Here is a 15,553-nt window from a genome sequence, read left to right as displayed (position 1 = left end):
GAGAACTTGCAAGTTTCTATGACTTAACCAAATTCATTATCAGATTGCCAACTTTCTGGTATTGGGCACTTCTATATTTAGCCAGACTGATCCTCATAGAATCAGAGAAGTTCAGAATTGGAATGGATCTCAGAGGTCACACAGTCCAACCCACACTTAAACAAGAATTTTGTATATAACACGTCCAACAAATCCATCATTTCTTTGAAGACTTCTAGCAACTATTCCCCAAAGGAACCAATTTCACTTCTAAATCATCCTAAGCATAGGGGATTTTTTCTTAAAATCAAATATAAATATTGCTTGTGGACAACTTTCACCCATTTCCCCCAGTCCAGCCTTCTGGAGTTGGGAAGAATATGTCTAATTTCTCTTCTACACATCTGCTCTTCAAGTATTTGAAAACAGATACCATGTCCATTGGAGACTCTTTTCTCCAAGCTAAACATTTTTAGACTTAAATGATTACCATATTTCATGAGGTTGAAACTATCTGCCATGTGTTTGCCCTCTGGAGGCGCTCCAGATTATCAGTGTCTCTTCCAAAATGTGGTGTCCAGAAATGAACACAATCCTCTAGATGTCTGACCAGGGCAGAATTCAGCAGGACCATCACCTCGGTAGTACTGGATACTAAGCCTCTCTAATACAGCCCAAGATCAAATTACTACTCTTGGCTGTTGTATCACATGGTTGATTCATATTTAGATTTCAGTCCACAAGACATCTCAGACCCTTTTCAGACTATCTGCTGTCTAACAGTGCCTAGATACCATACTTCTGAGTTTGATTTTTCTTTTTTTGCCTTCATGGGTAAGAAGTAAGGGTAAGTAGATTTAAGTTTTTTCAATGAGCAAAAATATGTATTCACCCTTTCCTGGTCTTCCCTCTCCTGTGAAAACAAAATTCTTGCAACAAATGTGCCTAGTCAAGCAAAACAAATTCCCAAACTGGTCACATTAAAAAATGTGTCTCATTTTGCACCCTGATACATTCATTACTTCTTTTTGGAAAAAATTCAATTTTATTTTCATCTGTGAATTGTCTTCCTCTCTCTTCTTTCACCTTCATTCAGAAAGTAAGAAAAACAAAACCTGTTACAAACATGTAGAGTCATGAAAAACAAATTTCTGCACTACCAATAGTCAATATATATATATATATATATATATATATATATATATATATATATATATACACTTCAATCTGCACTTTAAGTCAATCACCTGGAAATGGGTAGTTTGTTTCATCATTAGTCCTCTAAATTGTGGTTGATCATCGTGTTGATCAAAGTTTCTAAGTCTTTCAAAGTCTTGCAAAGTTTGTCTTTGCAACATTGTTGTCATCGCATAAGTTGTTTTCCTGGTTATGTTAACTTTATAACAATTCATACAAATCTTCCCAAATTCCTCTGAAACAGTTCCTTTCATAATTTCTTACAGCCCAGAAGTATTTCATCACACTCATAAATTGGAAAGTCATTCTCATATTGATAGGAACTCCCTCAGTTTCCAGTTCTTTGCCATGACAAATAGAGTTGCTATAAATATTTTTGTTTGTATGAATCCTTTCCCTCTGATATCTTTGGGATATAGATCTCACATTGTTATTGCTGGTTCAAAGGGTATGCTCAGTTTAATAGATTTTTTAGGCATAGTTGCAAATTGCTTTACAGAATGGCTAGACTAGTTCACAGCTCTACCAACAGTTCACTAATATACCACATTTGTCATTTTCCTTTGTTGTAAACTTTGCCAATATGATGAGCATGAGAATAGTATCTCAAGTCGTTTTAACTTGCATTTCTCTCATTAGTGATTTAGAACATTTTTCATATATGCTTTGCTAGCTTGTATTTCTCATTTTTAAATTTAATAAAGATATTTTATTTTACCAATTACATGTAATAACAATTTTCCACTTAACTTTGCTGAAGTTATATGGTCCAAATTGTCTCTTTCTTTTTCTTTTCTCCCCCCTCCCAAAGATGGCAAGCAATCTGATCTGGGCTATCATTATGCAAAAAAAAAATTCCATATTGTTCATTTTTGTAAGAAAATAATCACATAAAACCAAAACATGAAAATAAAAATTCAGATAAACTAAAGTAAAAAATAATGTGCTTTGATCTGCTTTCCAAATCCAACAGTTCTTTCTCTGGAGACAGAGAACATTCTTTGTCATAAGTCCTTCTGAATTGTCCTGGATCATTATATTGCTGAGAGTAGCTAGCTTGTGTTTCTTCCTAAGAAAATAGTTTATTCCTATCCTTTAATCATTCCTATCCATTTGACTCAGGAATCATTCTAATTCTTGTACATTTTAATCAGATCTTGGAAATGAGAACTTTATCTGCCTTCTAGTTTTAGCTAGTTGGTTTGATTTATGCAAAAAATTTTAAATTATATGTAATCAATATTGCCCATTTACACTAATGTACTGTTGGTGGAGTGATCTGATCCAACCATGCTAGAGAGCAATTTTGAACTACGCCCAAAGGGCATAACCTATGAGCCAGCAATATCACTAATAGGTCTGTATCCCAAAGAGATTTTTTTAAAAAAGAGGACAGGACCTATTTGACCAAAAATATTTATTGCAGTTATTTTTGTGGTAGAAAAAAATTGGAAACTGAGGGGTTATTCATCAACTGGGAAATGGCCAAACAAATTGGGGAATATGATTGTAATGGAATACTATTGTGCTGTATAAGAAGTGATGAGCAGGATGATTTAAAAAAATATGGAAAGACTTACATGAACTGATGCAAAGTAAATGGAACAGAATCAGAAGAACATATTATTACACAGTGACAAGACTTTTTGAGGAATAATGCAAATAACCTAGTTATTTTTAGCAATTCAGTAATCCAAAATAATCCCTGAGACCCATGATAAAAAATGTTATCTGCCCTCAGAGAATTGATGGAGTCTGAATGCAGACCAAAATATATTATATTTCACTTTATTTCTTCTTTTTTTTTAAATTTGAGATCTCTTCCACAAAGAAAAATGTTTAGCATGATTGCACATGTAAAATCTATATCAGATTGATTACTGTCTTGGGAGGGCAGAACGGGAGGGAAAAAAGGAGGGAAGGTGCAAAGGAGAGAGAGAATTTATAATTCAAATTTTAAAAAAAAGAATGTTCAAAATTACTTTTACATGTTATTGTAGAAAAACAAAATATTATTTTAAAAGTATTGTCCATTTAGTCTTTTCAACCCTCTAGCCCTTGTTTGGTGACAAACTTTCCTTTGAACATAGATCTGAAGGATAATTTCTTCTTTGCCCTAAAATATTTATAATGTCACTCTTAATGCCTAAGTCATGGAAGCTTATCTTAGAATATGGTGTGAGATATTAGTCTATCTATACCTATATATTCTGCTACACTGTTTTCGAGTTTTCTCACTAGTTTCTTTCAAATCCTTTCCCTGATAAGTGCAATCTTTGGGCTTATCACACAATAGACTATTGTGTTTTGTATTTGTTTCTGTATGTTGTATACCTAATCTGTCCCATTGATTGATCTCTTTGTTCCTTAACCAGTATCAAATCAATTTGATAATTAATGCTATATAGTATAGTTTGATATCTAGTACTGGTAGGCCTCTTTCTTTTTCATTTTCTTTCAGTATTTCCCTTGAGATTCTTGATCTTTTGTTCCTGTAGTTGAATTTGATTACTTTTTTCTAGATTTATGAAGTAATCCTTTGGTGGTTTGATTGATATGGTATTGAACAAGTAAATTAACTTAGGTAGTATTGTCATTTTTATAATTTTTGGTTTGACCTACCCATGAACATTTAATACTTCTTCCATTATTTATGTCTCTCTTTGTTTCTATAATGAGTATTGGGCCATTACATTCATGCATTTAATGTGTGTCTCTTATTAGGCAGACTCACAAATATTTTGTATATTCTATAACTACTTTAAACAGAAATTCTCTTTCTAACCTTTCTTGCTTGTTTTTGTTTATAACAGAGAAATGCTAATGATTTTTATGGATTTATTTTATGTTCAGCAATGTTAATGAAATTATTTATGTAATTAATTTTTAGTCGACTCTCCTGTGTTCTCAGCTAAGTGATCTGTAAAGGAAGATACTTTTCTTTTCTCTTTAATTTCTATAACTAGCATTTTTAGCACTATATTAAATAGTCATGGTGATAATGGAAATCCTCTATCTGATTTGAAAAACCTCCAGTTCATTGCCAACATATATAATGTTGGTTCTTGGATTTTGATAAGTACAAGTTATTTATATTAAAGAAAGGTAGATTTATTTTTATGTATTTTAATATTTTCTTTTCTACAATAATGGATGGTGCATCTTGTCAAGTTATTTCTGCATCTATTTATATGCATTCATGCTTTTTATACTCATTATTAATATAGCATATTATGTTGGTATATAATATTAAACCAATTTTGCATTTCTGATATAAACATAACCTGGTCATAATGGTTATGATATTGTGGTCTCTTTAATAATGATGTTGCATTTACATTTTTGCATCAAAGTTCATTAGAGATATTAGTCTCCAGTTTTCTTTTGCTTTTTTTACTGTTTCTGGTTTAGGTATATTTGTTTCAGAGAGAAAATTCTAGCACTTCTTATTTTCTCATTTTTTCATATAGTTTATATTATACAGTCTGTATTGGAATTAATTATTCTTTAGATATTTAATATAATTCACTTGTAAATACATCAGAAACCTGAGGGTTTTTATTTTTCCCTGTGGGAGTTCACTTATGACTTGTTCATTTTCCTTTCCTGAGATTTAGTTATTTAAATGCTCTGATGTTCTACTAACCTGCATATTTTATATTTTTGTAGATATTCATCCAGTTCATTAATTTTGTGGGTTTTATTGGCTTATAATAGGGCAAAATAGTTTCTAATAATTTCCTCTAATTCTCCTTTATTTGTTGCGAATTCTCTTTCATTAATGCTACTAGTAATTTGGTTTCCACATTTAAAAAAAATCACATTAGCTAATGAGTTATCTATTTTTTTAAAAGCTAGTTTTTTTCAATCTAATATTTTTGGCTTTATTTTAAATTTTGCTAATTTTTTATTTGCTTTTAAATGTTTTTATTTTGGTACTTAATTGTTGTAGAGTTTTAAATTGTCTGTTCATATTATTAATTTTTTTTATCTTCTTTTGATGAAAGTGTTTAGGTAAACTTTCCTATAGGGACCGATTTGACTACATATCAAAAATTTTGTTATGTTGTCTCATTGATGATTAATAAAGTTATCTTTGGTTTCTATGATTTGTTCTCTGACCTAGCAATTCTGACAGAGCTTCTTTTTCTTGATCCCTGAAGAGCCTCAAGCCTACTCTGGCTGGATCATGGGCTACCACTTGCCCTAGAACATAACCATGGATCCTAGGTTAATTCTTGTGACAAACAGCTCAGTTCATCACTCTCTTGGCTAGTTCCAATCCCCAGTGTCCACAGGCCTTTGTCTATCTCCTTATACTAACCTGGGCCGGAAAAATGACCAGGTTCTCAGATTTCCCCATCACAATTCAGGTTCTTTCTAGATCTTTGTTAGAGTCGCTGGGAGGGAGAGCTGAGTTGTATTGCTTCTTTCTATTCCATAGTCTTAGCTGATCTAAAAATATAAAAATTTTACATTTTGACTCATTAAATTTCATCTTGTTAGGTATTATAACCTAAGATATTTTTAAATCCTCTCTTGTTCTTTGTACCTATTCATTTCATTGTATCTATTCAATACATAATATTATATATTTATTATATAATAAATAGAAAATAATTATTTATTAATAACTTTAAATTTATTTTATTTATTAAGTTCTTATCATGTGCAAGGCACTGTGATAAGTGCTGGGGATACAATTAGAAAAGTAAGACAGTCAGTTGCTGCTCTTAAGGTGCTTACATTCTAATGGAGTAAATAAGCTGAAAGTCAGCTGAAAAGGTCTCATGAAGCAACAATGAAATGGAGCATCAGCAAGGCTTGTTAATGTCATTTCTATTGACAAACATCATATCCATTTCTGATGTTGAGCGATTTGATAGTGCCAAGAACTTTGAGACAAGAACTTTCTTTTCTAAATCTTCAATAGCTGTGGCTATAATATTTACAGGAGCAATTGCCAGGCTGTATCTCCACAGGGGTTGCTTCCCATGATGTTGGCTATGGGCCCTGTGCTGGACGCATTCCTATTCCCAAGATTCTTGGGTCAAGGTCCTGGGTAGTCTTCATTAGTGTCTGAGGAAAATGGTGGTCAAAGTGGTGTGACTTGGGTGGCTCATGCTATCTTTTGTGGGCTCCCTCAGTGGGCCTTGCTACTTCAGCTAGGTTGGCTTGCCTGTCTTACAGTGGTTGAGAATAGCTGACCTCTTCTCCACGGAAAATACTTTCTCTGATGATGGCTGTGAGGGCTAGGCTGGAACCTGTGGTCCAGGACAACCTATCATTCCTAGAGTGCTTGCAGACATCAAAGGTTCCATATTCCAAAATCAGTAGGATCTGTCAGAACTTATTCTCTCCTTACCTTTGAAGAACCCTGGGTCTTTTCTCCATCATAATTTTTAAGCATCACATGAGCATTTAGTAGAGGAAATTCTTAAAAACTATAGAATGTTAGGGGTTGACACAGGAGTGTACTAGAGCTAGCCCAAAGTGGATTGGGAAAACCAATTGTTAGTGGGAGATTTATACCTCAGAAATACAAATGAAGGCTTGATTTATTGATTCATTCATTCTATATACAGACTTTAAAAAGTGATGAAAAAATGCTAATAATGCAGATTAAACTTAAAAATGTAGTTTTAAAAAGATTACTCTATTACCAATAAATGAATAATATGGAAATAGGTATCAAGTGATAGCACATGTATAACCCAGTGGAATTACTTATCAGCTCCAGGAGTGGGGAGGGAAGAGGGAAGGGAGAGAACATGAATCATGTAACCATGGAAAAATATTTCAAAATAAATAGAAAACATTTTAAATGTATTGGATATCTTGCTCCCAGAGAGCCATTGTTAAATATTTACCAGTACAACCTTGTCCCATAGACAGGAGTGTAGAGGGTTATTTATTTCATCCCTTTTATTTTATGGAAGAGAAAATCTAGACCTATTAAGGTGAATGGATTTGCCTAAAGTTACAAATAAAGTGAGTAACAAGTTATGTTGTTGCATCCAACTCTTCATGACTCTATTTGGGGTTTCCTTGGCAAAGATTCTGCTGTGGTTTGTCATTCTTCCTTCCTTCCTTCCTTCCTTCCTTCCTTCCTTCCTTCCTTCCTTCCTTCCTTCCTTCCTCTTTCTTTCTTTCTTTCTTTCTTTCTTTCTTTCTTTCTTTCTTTCTTTCTTTCTTTCTTTCTTTCTTTCTTTCTTTCTTTCTTTCTTTCTTTCTTTCTTTCTTTCTTTCTTTCTTTCTTTCTTTCTTTCTTTCTTTCTTTCTTTCTTTCTTTCTTTCTTTCTTTCTTTCTTTCTTTCTTTCTTTCTTTCTTTCTTTCTTTCCCTTATCTTCCTTTTTAGAGTCAATGCTAAGTATTGGTTCCAAAGCAGAAGAGCAGGTAAGGGATAGGCAATGGGGGTTAAGTGGCTTGCCCAGGATCTCATAGCTAGGAAGTGTCTGAGGCCAGATTTGAACCTAGGATTTCCCATCTCCAGACCTGAGCTCAATCTCAATCCACTGAGCCACCTAGCTGTCCCTGTCATTTCCTTTTCAAGCTCATTTTACATAATAGGAAACTGAGGTGAATGAGTTAAGTGACTTGTCCAGAGTCACATTGCAAATATGTGTCTGAGACCAGATTTGAACTCAGGTTTTTCTGACTCTAGCTACCCAGTGACAGCTATACCTGGACTATAATACCTACCTCCTGACTCCTAACTCAATGAATGCTCTTTTCATTACACCTCTAATCTTCAGTAAAATTCCTGACTGGTGCCTTAACTTTTGTCATTTGCAAAATAAAATTCATGAAACAAGGTGTCCCTTAGGGATTGGATGATCTCAACACCTGGGCTTTCTAGAGTGTCCTCTCTTATAGAGACTATATAGAGAATAGAGACAATATCCAAGCAGAGACCAGAGTATTGTGGTTTTTTTTCAACCTGACAAGAAGTTGTTTTTTTCTAATTTTATATTTTATTTTTAAAAAATTCTGACCTTAACAAGCATCAAATAAAATGGGCATTTCCATATTCATAACATCATAAAGATTGTTCATGAAACTACAGGTCTTTATTATTTAGAGGTTGTTTTTTTAATGTAATAAATTCAATATGTAATTTTCAAAGTTGTCCTACTTCTCTGTGATTCTTTATGACCTATCCCTCTTTTCTTCATTTTACTTTTTTTCCTCTACCCTATCCCTATCCCTACCTTATCCCTATCCCCTGTCTCCTTCCTACTTATCTCTAACCTCCACTGGAAAAAAAAAAGAAAAACAAATTGGCAGGAAGTTTTAAGGAGGGCATTACTCTTCTCCTTTCTCCCCTAGTTTCCACTAGCAAACATTCTCCCCTTGGGCCAGGTTCAATCTTCATTAAACTGTTTACATATTGTTCTCCTTTTTTTTTTTCATCTTCAGTTAGAAAAATAGAAGGCAAAAGGATCTTCTGTGCCCTATCTTTGGCCCAACCTTGGGGCACTTTCCCTGTGAATTTTATTCTGGTTATGTTATAGTTATCTCTTCTGGAATAAGTTTGCCACAGGCCAGTCCTCTGGTAATTTAAGTTCAGTATTAGAAAGAAATGAGATATGTATAAATCTATGCAATATATCTATATTCAACAGTTAACAAAAGTAGATTTACATAGAGTAGAGAGGCTATTCTTCAGGGATATGCATTGAAAAGACTGAGGTGATCCAGCTGAATGAAGCTCTCCTATCTGTCATGATCTGCTAGCCCAATCTCAGCAAGGCTGGAGTTCCCACAGCTCTTTTTATTCAGGTAACCCCTAAGTGATGTCTTGAGTACCCAGTCTCCTGAGACAATCAAATAACAGCGATAGTCCCAATACCTTTAAAGGAAATACTTGACCAACCTTCATAGCGGGTAGAGATTTAGGATAACACTACCACCACAGCATACAAACTCCCACAGATGGAATTTTCCAATTTAATATATTTTTGTCTCTCTCCCCTAGATTCATGAATTCTCGAGAGTCCTGGGATTATCTGGTGGAGTTAATCTATGTCTCCCTCCTTCTATTCTTTAGCCTTTTTGGAGAATGGAGGAAAGAATACACTCTTTGTAAAGCTGGTGAGTCGTAAGTAAGCTCAGCCTGTCTTCCTAACCACCTACCTCTGCCTCTACCATGAAAGGAGTCTGATTCATCCTAGCTCATGAGTTCTTGGTTATACATGGGGGCACCCTGCTGACTTTCCTGATTTGAGTGGCTTATATGATCTTTTCAACTCAACAACAACAAGCTGTCACCTGGCAACCCTTCTCATCCCAAACCTTGGCATTCGTTGTGATGCATCTCAGGGCAGCTTGGGTCAGGAGAACTGCCCAGGAAAGTATTGGCTGTATCTCTATCTCAACATCACCTTTCTCTACTCTCCTCTGGTAGAACGTGCCACAATGCTCAGTTGGCTCAGATGCACTGATAGAATGCTATTCACTGTTCCAGTTCAGTGGAAAGAACATTTTGGATTTGGAATCAGACCTGGGTCAGCTACTTATTTCCTATGTGATCTTGGCTAAGTCACTTTTCTTCTCTGGGCCTCAGAGTCCTCATGTAGAAAATGAGTGTTGGATTAGTTCGCCTTGTAAATCTATGTAAGATCCTTGCTTTAAGGGAGTAATCATGGGAGGAAAGCCATGAGCTAATAAGGTTGGGGCTCAGAGGAAAACAGTTTCCTGTTCCTATAGGTTGATTCATTCTTTGTCTATTTCTCACATATCCTTCTTAGAAAGAACCTCCAGAAATAATTTCATCCAGATCCCTACTTCTTCCTAAATGGCCAGTCCTATAAATTTAGTTTCCCTTTTCTTTTGTTTTTAAGAAGCAGAATACAGAAGCTTCACATTATAACTACAGATTATATACCAGTGAAACAAAGAGTTTTACAGTGAAAAAAATTTTTTTAATACAAACCAATTTTGACAATTCAGCCAAAGGTTTTCTCATTTAAAGCAATAGTCTTTAAAAGGGAACTCCAATACAGGGAGTGAAACCAAACAGTCTTTTGGAATTTGTTGCACAGGACTGCAGAGTATAGTATGGTGGAATGGAGCAATCATGGAACCAAGTGCAAGGAAACCTGGATTCTTGTTCCAACTCTACTGGTCTCTGGCTAGCATTTTACTTCTGCCCATGCACTGTAGTTTCCTCATCTACAAAATAATGAGGGTTAGACTAAATGATCTCTAAAGTCTTATCCAGTTCTAATAGAGAGGTAAGTAGTATGACAAAATGAATAGCACACTGAAGTTGGAGTCAGCAGAATACAGATTGGGATCCTGCCACAAATATTTACTAGCTGTGTAATCCTGGGTAAAGTTATTTAGCCTCTCTCATCCAGTTTCCTCATCTATAAAATGAGAATAATGATAGCACTTACCTCACAGGGTTATTGTGAAGATCAAATGAGATAATCTATTTTAAACGCTCTTCGAACCTTAAAAACTCTATGTAAATGTATAAAAAGTTATTCCTTGAAAGTAGCTTAAAGTTGTCTTGCTATCATCCTGTTCCACTTCCTTGCACTTCCCCAATTTATCTGGACTTTTCTCACCTGTCCAGCCCTCATTGTCTTGCTCAATTTCATCTTAGATCTTTTTTTCCTTCTTGTATCTCTTTCCATCTGTTTCCTCCAACCCATCATCCTTTTCCTCTTCATGTTCCTCCTCTTGTCTCAAGGATCTAGTAGCTGAGAGGTGGGGAAACCAGAACGCCCAAAGGTAGGGGGATGGGGAAGAAGCTAACATCAAGAGGCCCTTTATCCCCTCCTCTTCTGCCTAACACAAATTTCATCCTCGCTCTTTCGGAATCAATTTAGTTTTATTGCCTCAGCTGCTCAAGAGCATTTTTTCAAGAACAAAAAGGTCAGCATATCCAGGACTAATCAATTCTCCCGGAGCTCTGGTCCATCAGCAGCAATGGTAGAGGTGGGGGAGCTGGGGAATATATACCCCTCTGGTCCTACTCCCCAACCAGCCCCCATCATTTTTATTGCCTTCATGATCCCTGTCATTAGTGGTATATTTGAGATGCCCCAGAGTGTTCTTACAACATAAAACCTGGGTAATTTGCCAAGGGAGTGGCTGATCCAAGGGACATTTATAGCCACCTGCCCCTAGCTCCCTTGTAATAACAGTTTGCATGTTAGCTGATCAATTGGCTGGGGAGGGGGATCTGAGATAGGAAGGAAAGATCCAGCCACTTGTTTAAAAGCCTGGCTTTACAGATCCTCCTTTACTGGGTGAGGAGAGGACTGTGGCTCTCTGGCCCCTAGCTCCTCACTCAGCTGCCTTCTCCCTCCTTAGAATGGATTACAAAATGCTGTGTGAACCAGGAAGAGATCCTGAGATCCCTGTGGACCCTCTCCCTTCGAATGTGGAATAATGCTTGTTTCTCCCTCTGTGCTTTAACACATCTTCCCACTGGGAATGGCTCCCCTCCCTCCCCTTCCTCTGCATCAATCCATGCGCTTTGCTTCCTTGGAAACCCAGCTCAAGATTCACTGCTTCTCCAAGAAGGCTTTCCTAATCATTTCCTTACTCCGTTTCTCCTTATTGCATATGTACTCAGTCTCACTACACTGATTTGAGCATGATTAGAAGCAGCTCTGTAAGAGCCCTTCAGCTATTTCATAGTATGGTCCATCTCCCCAGCTGGACTCTATGCAGATAATTCCCAGATCTCTATGCTTTCCCCAAGGGCAGGGACTGTTTCTTTTCTTTCCTTTGCATCTCCAGAGTGCCTGCATAGGCTAGAGCTTTGCACACAGCAGACCCTGAGGACATGGAGCTGACTGACTGACTTGGAAACAGAAGCTGCATTTTATGTTTTCTCCCAAGGAAACTGGAAACTCAACTGTTGTCATTCGACAGATTTCCCCCTAAGTTGTTTTGACCTCTAAGTCCTGTGGGCCCCTGGCTGAGTCTGTCCTTTAAACCCCTCCACCCACCGCACCCTTATTTTTTTTTTTTTTTTTTTTTTTTTTTTTTTTTTTTTTTGCTATTTCACATAGTTTAGGTCTTTGGAATGGAAACTATGCCCACGAACAGGTAGGTGATGCCAGGTTGGGTCCCAACCCACAGGCTGAGGACATAATCAGGTCTGAGTAGTCATGGCTCTGGATTCTTTGGGCAATCAGATGACATTTTTTTCCCTCGCTGTCATTGAAGCTCCCAAATGGCGGCTTCCTTCTGAGTCACTCTATATCTGGGAACCACCTTGCCCCTGACATTCCCTCCACTAGCTGGTAAATATAAGAAGCATTCCATAAGGGTTTTACTATGTGTCAAGCACTGTGCTAACTCATAGGGATACAAATTGAAATGTGAGATAGTTTTCAAAGAGTTCCCATTGTAACTGGGATAGGGGCTAGAGAGGCAAAGAAACAGTCTATGTAGGTGGAAAAGCATAGTGAGCCTTATTATTGTTATTATTAATATGGGAAGGGGAGATTAGGGTAGGATTTGGGTGGGCTGAGTCTAGGATGGATTCACAAGGTGAGGGTTGAGGTCTCTTCCCTGATTCTAGCTTTGTGTCCTAAATATAGACTATGTGTTCTTTGGAAGCTGGGCTTTAAGAAAAAAGGTAGTTGTGGCAGGGCAAATATATAATTCACGTGCCAATTGAGGATAGAAAGACTAGGTTTAATCTTGAGGGTTTCTCAGTCATAATTTATTTGACTTATGCCTCTACCTAGGGTTTCCCCTATGAACATCTGAATTTGGGTCTTCATAACAATAACAATTTAAAAAAAAAGCAGGGGGCCCTTATCTCCCATGCAAGAATTCAGGCTAACAAAACATTGAATATTGTATTGATTTTTATTTGGCCTGGTGGACTTGTATCTATAAAGAGTTAAGGCAATTTCCCTTCCCTTTCTGGTGAGATCCTGTCTCCCTAGGCACTTTTACAGTTCTCCAGATTTGTATTGATAGGGACCCTAGCAAGGGGAAAGAAATAGGCACTATTAAGAACTCAAGAAATGTACCCCTACCTGTGATAAACTCCACATAAATCAGGGATTATATATAGTAACACTCTGGAGCTGAGTCATCCTACTGTAGGGAAATAACTTCAGGTTGCCAAGGAGTTAAATATTTCCTCTTGGACCTGCAGAATCCACACAGTTCATAGCACCAGTGAGACTTCTCCATATGACTGTGCTTTGTTGCTCCTCATTTCTGGGTCTTGCAGTTCTTGGTTGGAATCAGCACCTTTTGGTTTGGAGATTCTTCCCTTATTCTACTTCTGGCACTTTCATTGTTGCCCTCTTAATTATTGTCACAATTGGCTTGGCCTGGGAATTCCCAAACAGCTACTCAAAGGAATTGAATTCATGTCCACATCCATGGAATCCGTACAGCCCTTATTGAACACTTCAACCACACAGTTATTCAACTTCCTTAGTTTTCATAACTTCTTTCTATACCCCATTTCAACCACATAGCAGCCCAGACAATTCAATTTGATTTAATGAATATTTATTAAACATCTCCTAGCTGTGAGGCATATAAAAGCCTTGGAGTTGGGAAGACCTGGATTCAAGCCCCAACTCTGATGCATATTGGCTGTGTGATCTTGAACAAATTGCTTAATATCTCAGGGCTACCATCACCTCTCTAAGACTCAATTGAAGAACAGCTGCTGATCTGCAATGCATGACAAGGATAGTTCTTCAGTGAGAACAATCTATGTGGAAGAAATCACAGGTTTGAACCAAATGAAAATTTATGTTGTTATTCAGTTGAATCTGGCTCTATATTGGAGTGGTTTGCCATTTTGTACTCCAGATCATTTTACACGTGAGGAATCTGAGGCAAACAGGGTTAAATGACTTGCTAAGGGTCATACAGCTAATACGTGTATGAGATAAGATTTGAACTAAGGTCTTTCTGATGTTTTTCTTTTCTTTCTGATGCCAGGTCCAGGGCTCTAATCACTGTGCCACCTCTCTGCCCTAAGCATTTTGTGAGGTGCTAAGATACCAAAAAAAAGTCATAGCACTGACCTTGGTTACAATTTAATGGTATAACTATGCTACAAGCAGAAATGATCAATGAAAGGGGGAAGATCAGATAAAATTATATGGGAAATTAGAGAGGCAGAAGTCACTTTTGAAAAGGGGAAAAGAGTTAATACTTTATGGAAGAGGTGGCACCTGAGCTGAGCCTTGAAGGAAGGAGAGAGATTGAGGAAACTCCTGTAGAATAGATTTATTATTTTATTTATTATTATATATGAAGTAGGAGGTAGTCATCTGCTCTAGGTGTTGGAACTGAGAGTATAGCTGAGGTTTTAAAGTAGGCAAAAGTTTTGAACAACCACTATGGTAAATGAGATAAGGAGTCATTAAGAATAGACTTATGTATAAAATAGCAGGTAGGTATAGTGAGTAAATTTGCCAGGCAGGAAAGAACAAGAATGGGAGATGGAGAGTAATCAAATTTGGTAGGAATATAATATGAAGGTGGGCAGGTAGCTTGAGGCCAAACTATAGGCATGGGATGAGAAATTTATATTTTATTTAATGGGCATGTGGAACAAATTTTGAAGAAAGGAATGAAAGACATGAACAAAAAAAGGTGTCAGGAAGGTTAATTTGGCAGTGATTTGAAGGATGGATTGAAATGAGGAGAAAATAGAGAAAAGAGCACTAAGGAAGCTATTGTAACAGTTTAGGACAGCCTCATAATCTTACAGAATAGCAGTACTATGATGATCTTGACTTTGAAATTCTGCTCTCTGATCATAAATCACTATGTTTCTACTTGTCCTACTCACATTAAACCTACTCTAACTTTTGTGGACATTTTTAGTCCCTATTCATGTCCTCACTTCTGCCTTCACTTTCAAATACTCAAGGCCCCTAACTTCTGCTTGCTATTTTAAGGAATTGTGAGCTACAACACAATCACAGAATCCATCATTGGCAAGAACTCCTGCTTTCTTGAATCTTTAGTCACTCTCTAGTGGCTCCTGTCATTGCCTTGAGTAACTCCCACTATCTTCTTTTTTTACTCCTATTCCAGGGCTGTTGAGCATCACTGGAGAAAGTTACAAAATTGAGCTGAATCCAGCACCCATTAAATTGTGGTTCATAGTTTAAGCTAAGTTCTCATTATTGCTCAACAATATTTCTATTCTATTTATAAGATAAACTTTTTGTTTTTAAAAAATTTATATCACCTAATTTTTCAATATCCTCTTTCTTTTCCCCTTTCCAGAGAGATATCCCTTTTAACAAGGCTTTTTTTTTTTTTTAGGAAAAAAAATTCAGGAAACTAACCAGCATAACAAAAATGTCTGATATTCTGTACAATTTTCTAAACCTAGAAAGGGAAGCAGTGCCCCCTCTT

The sequence above is a fragment of the Monodelphis domestica genome, chromosome 2 (assembly GCF_027887165.1).
Source record: "Monodelphis domestica isolate mMonDom1 chromosome 2, mMonDom1.pri, whole genome shotgun sequence".
NCBI lineage: Eukaryota > Metazoa > Chordata > Mammalia > Didelphimorphia > Didelphidae > Monodelphis > Monodelphis domestica.
The sequence above is the reverse complement of the archived record's forward strand: the minus strand, read 5'-3'. Positions refer to the sequence as shown.